At 43.3% G+C, this 14263-nt stretch overlaps 1 protein-coding gene across 6 annotated transcripts in view; it reads right to left on the reverse strand.

The window, feature by feature from the left end:
- Positions 1-14263, reverse strand: part of kiaa1958 (KIAA1958 ortholog) — a 117401-nt gene that overhangs the window by 27889 nt on the left and 75249 nt on the right. The gene's annotated exons all lie outside the window — the stretch shown is intronic.

A 14263-nucleotide genomic window follows, 5' to 3' on the forward strand; every position in this document is an offset into this window, starting at 1 on the left:
CTGTTTCACAGCAATGAACTGATAACAGACTAGAATGCACATCACCCATATTAAAGCATCTTTGGTTTGTGTGAATTATTTCCCTCTTCCCAAATTAGCTCTAATATGTTAAATACTGTAAACCTCATGACAGCAGGGGCCTGGTTTGCCATCAGAGTATGCTTCTCAACCGGTCTTAGAAATGTTACTTTCTCACACGCGTGTGCTTATGCACACACTGTACATTCTGTGCTTAAACCATTGAAAAGGAAGTGAATTTGTGGAAAGCAATTTTATGAAATGCACAGACCAAACATATTGCAAATGATGTATTATGTATTTACTGAATTCTATGGATAGGCACAATGTGCAATAGTTAGGATGCTGAATGACAAAAAGTACACCTAAATCTGACTTCTCCATCAATGCAGCTTTCAGCCATGCAATATAATGATAGCACCTGACATGTGGAAACAGTGATACATGTCTAAACTGCGCCAACAAAGTTAGTTCACCTCTTGTTTCCTGACTATCAGAGGGGCACTGGTGTTCTCAGAGTTTTTGTGGCTTATTTGCTTTGCCCCAGTTGGTGTAAGAGAGGCAAATGTTCAAGTATACATTGTGCTGATTTATTAACTTTTTATTTATTCTTTCGCAGGATGTTGGCATCGCTGGCAAGGCCAGCATTTGTTGCCCATCCCTAACTGCCCTTGAGAAGGTCGGGGTGAGCCACCTTCTTGAACCTCTGCAGTCCATGTGGTAGAGGTACACCCACGGTGCTGTTAGGAAGAGAATTCCAGGATTTTAACCCAGCGACAATGAAGGAATGGTGATATAGTTTTCCGGTGCCTAGGTCGATGCTAAGTGGTCCGTCCAGTTTCATTCCTTTTTGACATTGTGGTACAACTGAGTGGCTTGCTGGGCCATTTCAGAGGGAATTATGAGTCAATCATATTGCAGTGTGGCTGGAGTCACAGGTAACAGGTAAGGCCGTCAGATTTCCTTCCCTAAAGGCATTAGTAAATCACATGGGTTTTTAAATCACAATTGACAATGGAATTAAAAGCCAGTCCCCGGACAGACTTTATTAATTAACTGAATTTAAATTCCACTAGTGGCCCTGGTGGAATTTGAGCCAGTGTTCAAACAGCACTAGAATAGATCGCTAATCCAGTAATATTACCAATGTGCTACTGCCTCCCCAAAACTGGGTGGAAGGAACCTCTGGGCTGAAAAGTAGGAAATGAGGTGAGAAACAGTGGTTAAACTGGAGGGGTGGGGGTTGTTGAAGGAAGGAGCAGTATAAAAAGATTGAGGGGAAGGGGTGAAAGAAGCACAATCAATTTTTTAAACATTGTTGCAGGGCACAGCAGTGGATCCAGCCAGATGGTTGCAGTATTGAGTTATTACAGCTGCCTGGTCTTGAATCCTTGTCAAAATTTGAACTCAGTTAAACCAGTTCGCAGATAGTCTGCAGCCATACGACATAAACAACCCACCTTTTCTTCTATACCAAACTGTGGTGTTTCTTTCTCCCGTCAAGGCACATTTGGAGTTTAAAACCAGGTTCACCCTCAGAAAGGGAGGGTGCCAAGCTATTCAATTCAAATAACAACATCTTATGGATTTTCCATTTGACTGGCAACCTTTTTTGAGTGTGGGTACGGTAGCGTAGTGGTTATGTTACTGAACTGGCAATCCAAAGGCATGAGTTCAAATCCCATCATGGCAGTTGGAGAATTTAAATTCAATTATTTAAATAAATCTGGAATTTGAGCACAAAACTGGTATCAGTAATGGCGACCATGAAATTACTCAACTGTTTTAAAAAACCCAATTCGTTCACTAATGAAAATCTGCTGTCCTTACCTAACTTGGCCAATGTGACTTCAGACTTACAGCAATGTGATTGGCTCTTAACTATCCTTTAAAAAGATCAAGTAAGCTACTCAGTTGTACAGAGATGGGCAACAAACACTGGTGTCACACCCAGATTCTGTGAATGAATAACAAAATTCAATTTCTTTTGTCTGTCAAATATTGAGTTGGTACCTCTCAGGTTGTCTTCAGGTGGTCTGTTTGAAGCCATTAGAGACAGAGCGAGAGGGGGAAATAGGCTAGGGAGACTTTGTGGACACTCAACAACAATATGTTTCATCCAGGTTCCTTGCAGTGTAGTTTTTTTCTTTATTCTATACCCAAGGATGTGGGCTTCACTGGCAAGGCCAGCATTTGTCGCCTCCTTAACTGAGTGGCTTGCCAGTGCCAATTCAGAGGGCAGTTAAGCATTGCTGTGGATCTGGAGTGTAGGCCAAACCAGGTAAGGATGGCAAATTTCCTTCCCTAAAGGACATTAGAGAACCAGTTGGGTTACAGCAATGATAGTTTCATGGTCACCATTACTGAGCCAGATTTTATTAATTGAATTTAAATTCCACCAGCTGCCATAGTGGGATTTGAACCCATGTCCCCAGAGCATTAGCCTGGGCCTCTGGATTACTAGTCTAGTGACATTACTATTATACCACTGTCCCCCCTGTAGTGTAGCAGACACAATGGTTCGATCCACCATGAAGGTATAACTAAGCTTGTAACCACTGCACCTCGACAGTGTTCATTCATCCAATTCCTGTTTAACAAAACGTTTTGGCAGCTCATAGCCTACTTTACAGGCTCAAGAAGTATTTATTCTACCATTTTCAGAAAGTGAGAAATTCATGCAAAGATTTAACAAATAAACCAAAAAGTGATGACAAGCGTTTTCTGTTCAATTCCTGAGATCCTGAACTCAAAAAACATTGCTAGAGTATAACCCAAGAACAAAAAAGAGAAACACTTGGGGAAAATAGTGTGCCCCAGGTAGGGGTGGGAATGGGAAGAAGAGAAACCCATTGTAAGTGAGTTGCTATCATTTTTGGAAAATCAGTGAAATGGGCCATTGGCCTGTACCCTTCAGACTATACAGAGGCAAGTGGATGGGGCATGCAATTCAGAAGATAATTACCGATGGGAAGAGGGCATTCTGGCCTATCTTAGTTTATAACCAAGAAATGCTCTATATAGTCGCTGTGTGGCTGATACATTTGGCTCTTAAAGGATTCTGGGAATTTTTTTTTTACCTCCAGTACTCCTTTTAGGAGTTCATTCCATATACGGGGAGCTACTGCTTGTGGAACTATTAATAAAATCTGTGGGTCAGAGAGATAAGGGAAGGGAACCGGGAGGAAAAATAGCCAGTCAAGCAATCGCAATGCATTAAAAATGTTCCAAATCGTGGGAACTGGTTCTGAACTTCACTTAGGGCTGACATGAGCTGCCTAGAGAATTGGAGAAACTAGACAGTCTGCGTCCCCTTGAACCAAAAACAATATAAGTATTGCAGGCATTGGGTGTAGTTAGTTTCTCCAGCAATTTGCCGTTGCAGCTGCCCCACCCACGCACCCCACTCCTTGCTGCACCACTGCCTCCTGTATTGTGACCGCAGGAAGCAAGGTCCTGCACTGCTGTAACCAATCCCACCCTGCCTGAGGTTATGCAATATTAGTGACATCTCAGGGTTGCCCTGAAGATGCGGTGTCTCAACACAGACAGCCACACGTACGTTTATCTGGGAGACTGCTTCTGCATTTGCTCCAGAGGCACCAAATTAACAGAAATATTTCCTTTCAGCCGAGCCACACAGGGAGAAGCCATGCGTGACTGTGACCAATCGACATGTAAATTCCACGCAGAATTTCTCAGGCTAACTGTAATCTGTCCATTCATCAGTTTTTCAAGTAATTGGAGATCAAAGAGACCGGATTTGTCTAGTTACGCTGGACAGCAGATGAGTCTGCTGTAAGCAGCTTACATTGCTGTGCATTTTAAACAGAATGGTTCATTGCTTGGTTGCTTTTGTTCCCAATCTTGCATATAAGACATCGTTCTCGAGCAGTTTTGCACGTTCTGTTTATAATAGTTATTATATAATTCAAATGTAGAATTGAAACATGCATAGAAATATAATTACAGTAAATTGCAACAGTATCTTTATTCAGAAGCTATTTCACAAGCAATCATCAATTACACATGCTCCACTTATGTTTGCATTTACATCGTGTGTAATGTTTAGTCTGCAGGCTGGCATATATGTCATATATGGCCCCTGGTGCAGAGGCAAGTTTAAGGATGAGATAATGTCACATTTCATCATCATAAACACGCAACAGCAGTTCTGAGCATTTTCTTCTGTTCAGCTTAATTCCAAAAGCACTTCCTCTTTTATCATCTAATGCCATGAGATATTTAAAAAACACATAACATTAAATTTTACACAAATGTTTCTTCCTTACTTTGTAGAAATAAATTAATTTTTAATCCAGTAGCTGAGTATCAGTGGTAACAATGTTAAAACTGGCTCAAATAATTTGAAGAGATTGATTTGGAATATAAGGAACCCATGACATTACAATCATTAAAATAAGATAAACGTGTCACAGCAGCACCAGAGAGATAAACGAAATCATGTGTCACAGAGTTAGAGCGTTAACTCACTGTGCAAAGCAGTTTTTTAAGCTTAGTATGCATCACACACGAGAGAAGATGTAGGAAATTCAGAATGGAGGAATTAAATGTTTTCATTTAAGCAAGTGGCCAAAAGACTGAAGAAAGCCATGTTCATGCAATTTTTCAATACATCTAAGTAACTGTGCTCAAAAATGGCACAGTATAAATTGAATGTGTTATTTGGGATAAATCGCAATATGGAGAAATAAACTATTTAGGTTGTGGGCCTCACACTTGTGAGTGAGGTGCTGGTGGATTATGAGGATTGACTTGAGTCATGGATTTATATTTCCTTAAACCCCTGATTCGCCACTATGCATCTTATTTACAATGTATTTCTAAATCAAACTCTACAATCTGTCAGAGTGCCAAGATTACTCCCTTCAATGTTCATGTTGTGCTGATTAAAACAATAAATCACACAAGGAATGCTCATTATGTTCACATACCACAAGCACGCACAACAGATAATACAGGGTCCAGCGCACACACAAAAGCAACAAAAACACACAGACGAAGATATCTCACTTCATCACACAGAAGAAATAAGTACATCAACAATACTATTTTCCTGCAACTATGGCCGATCTTTATTAATTTGCACATTTTTCAATTAAACTATTGGTGTTCCTCCAAATTTTTTACATATAATTTTACAGCATTGAAGTGGGCCAGTCACTGCCACAAGCCTCCTTCCATCTGACTTCATCCAACTTTGGTAACATATCCTTCCTCCCTCACCTTTTCCCCTTAAATGCATCTATGTTATCCACCTCAACCATCCATAGGGTCGCGAGTTCCACATTGGTGAAAGAGGTTTCTCCCGAATTCCCTATTGGATTTATTAGATATATTTATGGCTCCTAGTTCTGGAGTCTCCCACAAAATGGAAACTCTATCCACCCTGTCAAACCCTTTCATAATTTTAAAGACTTCTATCAGGCCAACCTTCAGTCTTCTCTTAGAGAAAAGAGCTCCAGGGTTATTGCATTCCCAAACTGAGCCACTGCTGCAAATAAGACATTGAGCTGTGTGTACATGGTTAAATCAGACACGTAAACATATATATTTATATCCTTTCAAATGTAATGCAATATATTCTTAACTTATTAGAACACCTGTAAGAACAATCAAAGTACAAACAAAATTAAAGCAAACAAACAAAACTGAAGCAAATGAGCAAAAATTTTAAAACCACTGAAATGTAGATTTTATAATCAGGATAGATTATGTTTGTTTTAAGAAAATGAAGGTAAAACTCCCTCTTTCCATTGTGACGTCCTAATGATTGCTCATTTATCTTTCTCTGAATTGTTCACTGAACTTTGACCTGTTCACCCGCATCTGTCCCAGCACACACAACTAGAAATTGCAACAGGATTTTCAGTAAGGGGTTGAATATTCTTCCAACCTCCCTCTCCTTCCCTGACTGGTGCCTTGCTGCAGTGACAGGGTAGAGATTAATATCTCAGTGAAGGGAGATAACAAACACAGGCACGTGCCCTATCAGCCCACGATAACATACACAGTTGCTCTAACACAATGGAAACCGAGAAATCTCACATCTCCACTCCTGACAATGCGATTTCCAGGAAGGATGCTGTTTTATGGGTCATAGCAGTTCTTGGGTGCAGAATCTTTTACAATGGACCCCTTTAGGTTCAGATTCCAGGACACCATCAATAATAAGCCAACTGCTGGCATGCGCACTGCTAACATAGGTCTCTTATCCCGGGAAGGATTCACAAGCCCACAGAAAACTAAACAGGTTTAGGAGTGCGCTGCTGGGATAAGATAGCTGGATTTAGCAGTCTGAACGCAGGGAAATGACTCCAGGATACTACTCTCCTGGAATTGAAACTAAATGGACGCCAAGGTAAAAACACTAGCAGGCATTTGTTGTTCAACCACATCACTGCCAAGTACAACCTTATCCTCATCCAATATACACACACACAGATAGATACACACGCACACACAGATACACACGCAGACACACACACAGATAGATACACACGCACACACACACAGATAGATACACACGCACACACACAGATAGATACACACGCACACACACAGATAGATACACAAGCACACACACAGATAGATACACAAGCACACACACAGAGATAGATACACACGCACACACAGAGATAGATACACAAGCACACACACACACACAGATAGATACACAAGCACACACACACAGATAGATACACAAGCACACACACACACAGATAGATACACAAGCACACACACACAGATAGATACACAAGCACACACACACACAGATAGATACACAAGCACACACACATGTAGATACACACACACAGATGGATACACACGCACACTCACACAGATAGATACACACACACGCACAGATACACACACATGCTCAGATAGATACACACACGCGCTCAGATAGATACACACACGCGCTCAGATAGATACACACCCACGCTCAGATAGATACACACACTCAGATAAATACACATGCACGCTCAGATAGATAGATACACACACACACACACACAGATAAATACACACGCACACTCATACACAGATAGATACACACGCAGACTCACACAGATAGATACACACGCACACACAGATACACATGTACACACACAGATAGATACACACGCGCACACACAGATAGATACACACGCACACTCACAGATAGATACACACGCACACTCACACAGACAGATGCACACGCACACTCACACAGACAGATGCACACGCACACTCACACAGAGATACACACGCGCACTCACACAGACAGATACACACGCACACTCACACAGATAGATACACACGTACACACAGATAGATACACACGTACACTCAGATAGATACACACACTCAGATAGATACACACACTCAGATAGATACACACGCACACACACACTCACACAGATAGATACACATGCATGCGCACACACTCACACAGATAGATACACATGCACAGTCACACACACAGATAGATACACACGCACAGATAGATACACACGCACACACACACACACACACAGATAGATACACACGCACACACACACATATAGATACACACACACACACACTCAGATACACACGCACACTCACACACACAGATACACACGCACACACACACCCTCATATAGATAGATACACATGCACGCACAGATAGATACACACGCACACTCACACACACTCACACAAGTAGATAAACACGCACGCGCACACACTCACACAGATAGATACTCATGCACCCTCATACACACGCACACTCACAGATAGATACACATGCACACACACACATAGATAGATACACACGCATGCACAGATAGATATACATGCACGCACAGATAGATACACACGCACACTCACACAGATAGATACACATGCACGTACACTCACATAGATACACACGCACGCACACACACTCACACAGATAGATACACACACACTCACAAAGATAGATACACACGCACACTCACACAGATAGATACACACGCACACTCACTCACACAGATATACACACGCACGCGCACACACTCACACAGATAGATACTCACACACACTCATACACACGCACACTCACAGATAGATACACATGCACACACACACATAGATAGATACACATGCACGCAGATAGAGACACACGCACGCACACTCAAAGATAGATACACACACGCACACACACACAGATAGATACACACGCATGCACACACAGATAGATACACACGCATGCGCACACACTCACACAGATAGATACACAAGCACACTCACACAGATAGATACACACGCACACACACAGATAGATACACATGCACACTCATACACACATAGATAGATACACATGCACACACACACAGATACACACGCACACTCACACAGTCACACAAATAGATACACACGCACACTCACACTGATAGATACACTTGCACACTCACACTGATAGATACACTTGCACACTCACACGGATAGATACACACGCACACGCACTCACACAGATAGATACACACGCACACTCACTCACACAAATAGATACACACGCACACACACAGAGATACACACGTACACACACAGATACACGTGCACACGCACACACACAGATACACGCGCACACGCACACACACAGATACACGCGCACACTCACACAGACAGATACACACACACACTCACACACACACACCCTCACATAGATAGATACACATGCACGCACAGATAGATACACACGCACACTCACACAGGTAGATAAAGACGCACGCGCACACATTCACACAGATACTCACGCACACTCATACACACGCACATTCACACTCACAGATAGATACACATGCACACACACACATAGATAGATACACACGCATGCACAGATAGATACACACGCACACACTCACACAGATAGATACTCACGCACACACACACACTCACAGATAGATACCAACGCACGCACAGATAGATACACACGCACGCACAGATAGATACACACGCACACACAGATAGATACACACGCACGCACAGATAGATACACACGCACACTCACACAGATACACACGCACGCACACTCACACAGATACACACGCACGCATACTCACAGATAGATACACACGCACGCGCACACACTCACACAGATAGATACACACGCACACTCACTCACGCAGATAGATACACATGCACACACACACACAGATACACACACACACAGATACACACGCACACACACACACAGATACACACGCACACACACACACAGATACACACGCACACTCACACACACACACAGATACACACGCACACACACACCCTCACATAGATAGATACACATGAATGCACAGATAGATACACACGCACACAGGTAGATAAAGACGCACGCGCACACACTCACACAGATAGATACTCACGCACACTCATGCACACGCACACGCACACTCACACTCACAGATAGATACACATGCACACACACATAGATAGATACACACGCACACACTCACACAGATAGATACTCACGCACACTCACACAGATAGATACACATGCACACACACAGATATACACACGCACGCACAGATAGATACACACGCACAGATAGATACACACGCACGCACAGATAGATACACACGCACACTCACACAGATAGATACACACGCACGTAACCTCACAGATAGATACACACGCACGCGCACACACTCACAGATAGATACACACACACACTCACAAAGATAGATACACACACACAGATAGATACACACGCACACTCACTCACGCAGATAGATACACATGCACACACACATAGATAGATACACACGCACGCAGATAGATACACACGCACGCACACTTACAGATAGATACACACGCACATTCACTCACACAGATAGATACACACGCACACTCACAGATAGATACACACACACGCGCACACACTCACACAGATAGATCACAAGCACACTCACACAGATAGATCACAAGCACACTCACACAGATAGATACACACGCACACACACACACACACACACACAGATAGATACACATACACACTCATACACACATAGATAGATACACATGCACACACACATAGATACACATGCACACTCACACACATACAGATAGATACACACGCACACTCATACTGATAGATACACTTGCACACTCACACGGATAGATACACTTGCACACTCACACGGATAGATATACATGCACACCCACTCAGATAGATACACACGCGCACACAGATAGATACACATACACACTCATACACACATAGATAGATACACACGCACACACACATAGATACACATGCACACTCACACACATACAGATAGATACACTTGCACACTCACACTGATAGATACACTTGCACACTCACACTGATAGATACACTTGCACACTCACACGGATAGATACACATGCACACTCACATGGATAGATACACATGCACACCCACTCACACAGATAGATACACACGCATGCACAGATAGATACACACGCACACATTCACACAGATAGATATTCACGCACACTCACAGATAGATACACACGCACACACACACATAGATACACACGCACGCACAGATAGATACATACGCATGCACAGATAGATACACACGCACACACTCACACAGATAGATATTCACGCACACACACACACTCACACAGATGGATACACACGCACGCAACCTCACAGATAGATACACACGCACGCGCACACACTCACACAGATAGATACACACATACACACTCATCAAGATAGATACACACACACACAGATAGATACACACGCACACACACTCATGCAGATAGATACACATGCGCACACACATAGATAGATACACACGCACGCAGATAGATACACACACACGCACACTCACAGATAGATACACACGCACATTCACTCACACAGATAGATACACACGCACGCACACTCACAGATAGATACACACGCACGCGCACACACTCACACAGATAGATCACAAGCACACTCACACAGATAGATACACATGCACACACCCACACACACACAGATAGATACACATACACACTCATACACACATAGATAGATACACACGCACACACACACATAGATACACATGCACACTCACACACATACAGATAGATACACACGCACACTCACACTGATAGATACACTTGCACACTCACACTGATAAATACACTTGCACACTCACACCGATAGTTAACTTGCACGCTCACACGGATAGATACACATGCACACTCACACACACAGATAAATACACACACACTCAGATTAGATACACACGCGCACACAGATAGATACACACACAGATAGATACACACACAGATAGACACACACACAGATAGACACACACACTCACACAGATAGATACACACGCACAGATAGATACACACGCACAGATAGATACACACGCACAGATGGATACACACGCACAGATGGATACACGCACAGATGGATACACATGCACAGATGGATACACACGCACAGATGGATACAAACGCACGGATAGATACATATGCACGGATAGATACACACACGGATAGACACACACACAGATAGACACACACACTCACACAGATAGATACACACACACGGATAGATACACACACACGGATAGATACACACGCACACACACACGGATAGCTACACACGCACACACACACAGATAGATACACACACATACACCCACAGATAGATACACACGCACACACCCACAGATAGATACACACGCACACATCCACAGATAGATACACACGCACACACCCATAGATAGATACACACGCACACACACACACACGGATAGATGCACACGCACACACACACGGATAGATACACACGCACATTCACACAGATAGATACACACACACAGATACAGATAGATACATACGCACACTCACTCACAAAGATAGATACACACGAACACTCACTCACACAGATACACACGCACACTCACTCACACAGACAGATACACACGCACACTCACTCACACAGATAGATACACACGCACACTCACTCACACAGTTAGATACACATGCACACTCACTCACAGTTAGATACACACGCACACTCACTCACACAGATAGATACACACGCACACACACAGATAGATACACACACACATAGATAGATACACAGATAGATACACACGCACAGATAAATACACACGCACACACACACACAGATAGATACACACACACACTCATACACACATAGATAGATACACACGCACACACACATAGATACACATGCACACACACACATACAGATAGATACACACGCACTCACACTGATAGATACACTTGCACACTCACACTGATAGATACACTTGCACACTCACATGGATAGATACACTTGCACACTCACATGGATAGATACACTTGCACACTCACATGGATAGATACACTTGCACACTCGCACGGATAGATACACATGCACACCCACTCACACAGATAGATACACACGCACACACACGCAGATAGATACACATACACACTCATACACACATAGATAGATACACATGCAAACACACATAGATACACATGCACACTCACACACATACAGATACACACGCACACTCACACTGATAGATACACTTGCACACTCACACTGATAGATACACTTGCACACTCACACAGATAGATACACTTGCATACTCACACGGATAGATACACATGCACACCCACTCACACAGATAGATACACACGCACACACACACAGATAGATACACATGCACACACACACTGATAGATACTTGCACACTCACACTGATAGATACACTTGCACACTCACACGGATAGATACACTTGCACACTCACACGGATAGATACACATGCACACCCACCCACACAGATAGATACACACGCACACACACACAGATAGATACACATGCACACAGATAGATACACATGCACACACACACAGATAGATACACACGCATGCACAGAAAGATACACACGCACACACTCACAGATAGATATTCACGCACACACACAGATAGATACACACGCACGCGCACACACTCACACAGATAATACTCACACACACTCATACACACGCACACACACACTCACAGATAGATACACATGCACACACACACATAGATAGATACACATGCACGCAGATAGAGACACACGCACGCACACTCAAAGATAGATACACACGCACACACACACAGATAGATACACACGCACACACACACAGATAGATACACACGCATGCGCACACACTCACAGATAGATACGCAAGCACACTCACACAGATAGATACACACGCACACACACAGGTAGATACACATGCACACTCATACACACATAGATAGATACACATGCACACACACACATAGATACACACACACTCACACAGTCATGCAAATAGATACACACGCACACTCACACTGATAGATACACTTGCACACTCACACACACAAATAGATACACACGCACACACACAGATACACACGCACACACACACAGATACACACGCACACACACAGATACACACACACACACACACACACTGATACACACGCACACTCACACACACACAGATACACACGCACACACACCCCCTCACATAGATAGATACACATGCACGCACAGATAGATACACACGCACACTCACACAGGTAGATAAAGACGCACGGCGCACACACTCACACAGATAGATACTCACGCACACTCATACACACACACACTCACAGATAGATACACATGCACACACACACATAGATAGATACACACGCATGCACAGATAGATACACACGCACACACTCACACGGATAGATACGCACACTCACACAGATAGATACACACGCACACACATAGATACCAACGCACGCACAGATACACATGCACGCACAGATAGATACACACGTACCCTCACACAGATAGATACACACGCAGGCACACTCACAGATAGGTACACACGCACACTCACTCACGCAGATAGATACACATGCACACACACACATAGATAGAAACACACGCACGTACAGATAGATACACACGCACGCACACTCACAGAATAGATACACACGCACACTCACTCACACAGATAGATACTCACGCACGCGCACACACTCACACAGATAGATCACAAGCACACTCACACAGATAGATACACACGCACACACAGATAGATACACATACACACTCATACACACATAGATAGATACACACGCACACACATAGATACACATGCGCACTCACACACACAGATAGATACACACGCACACTCACACTGATAGATACACTTGCACACTCACA

The sequence above is a fragment of the Cetorhinus maximus genome, chromosome 2 (genome assembly GCF_964194155.1).
Source record: "Cetorhinus maximus chromosome 2, sCetMax3.hap1.1, whole genome shotgun sequence".
Classification (NCBI taxonomy): Eukaryota; Metazoa; Chordata; class Chondrichthyes; order Lamniformes; family Cetorhinidae; genus Cetorhinus; species Cetorhinus maximus.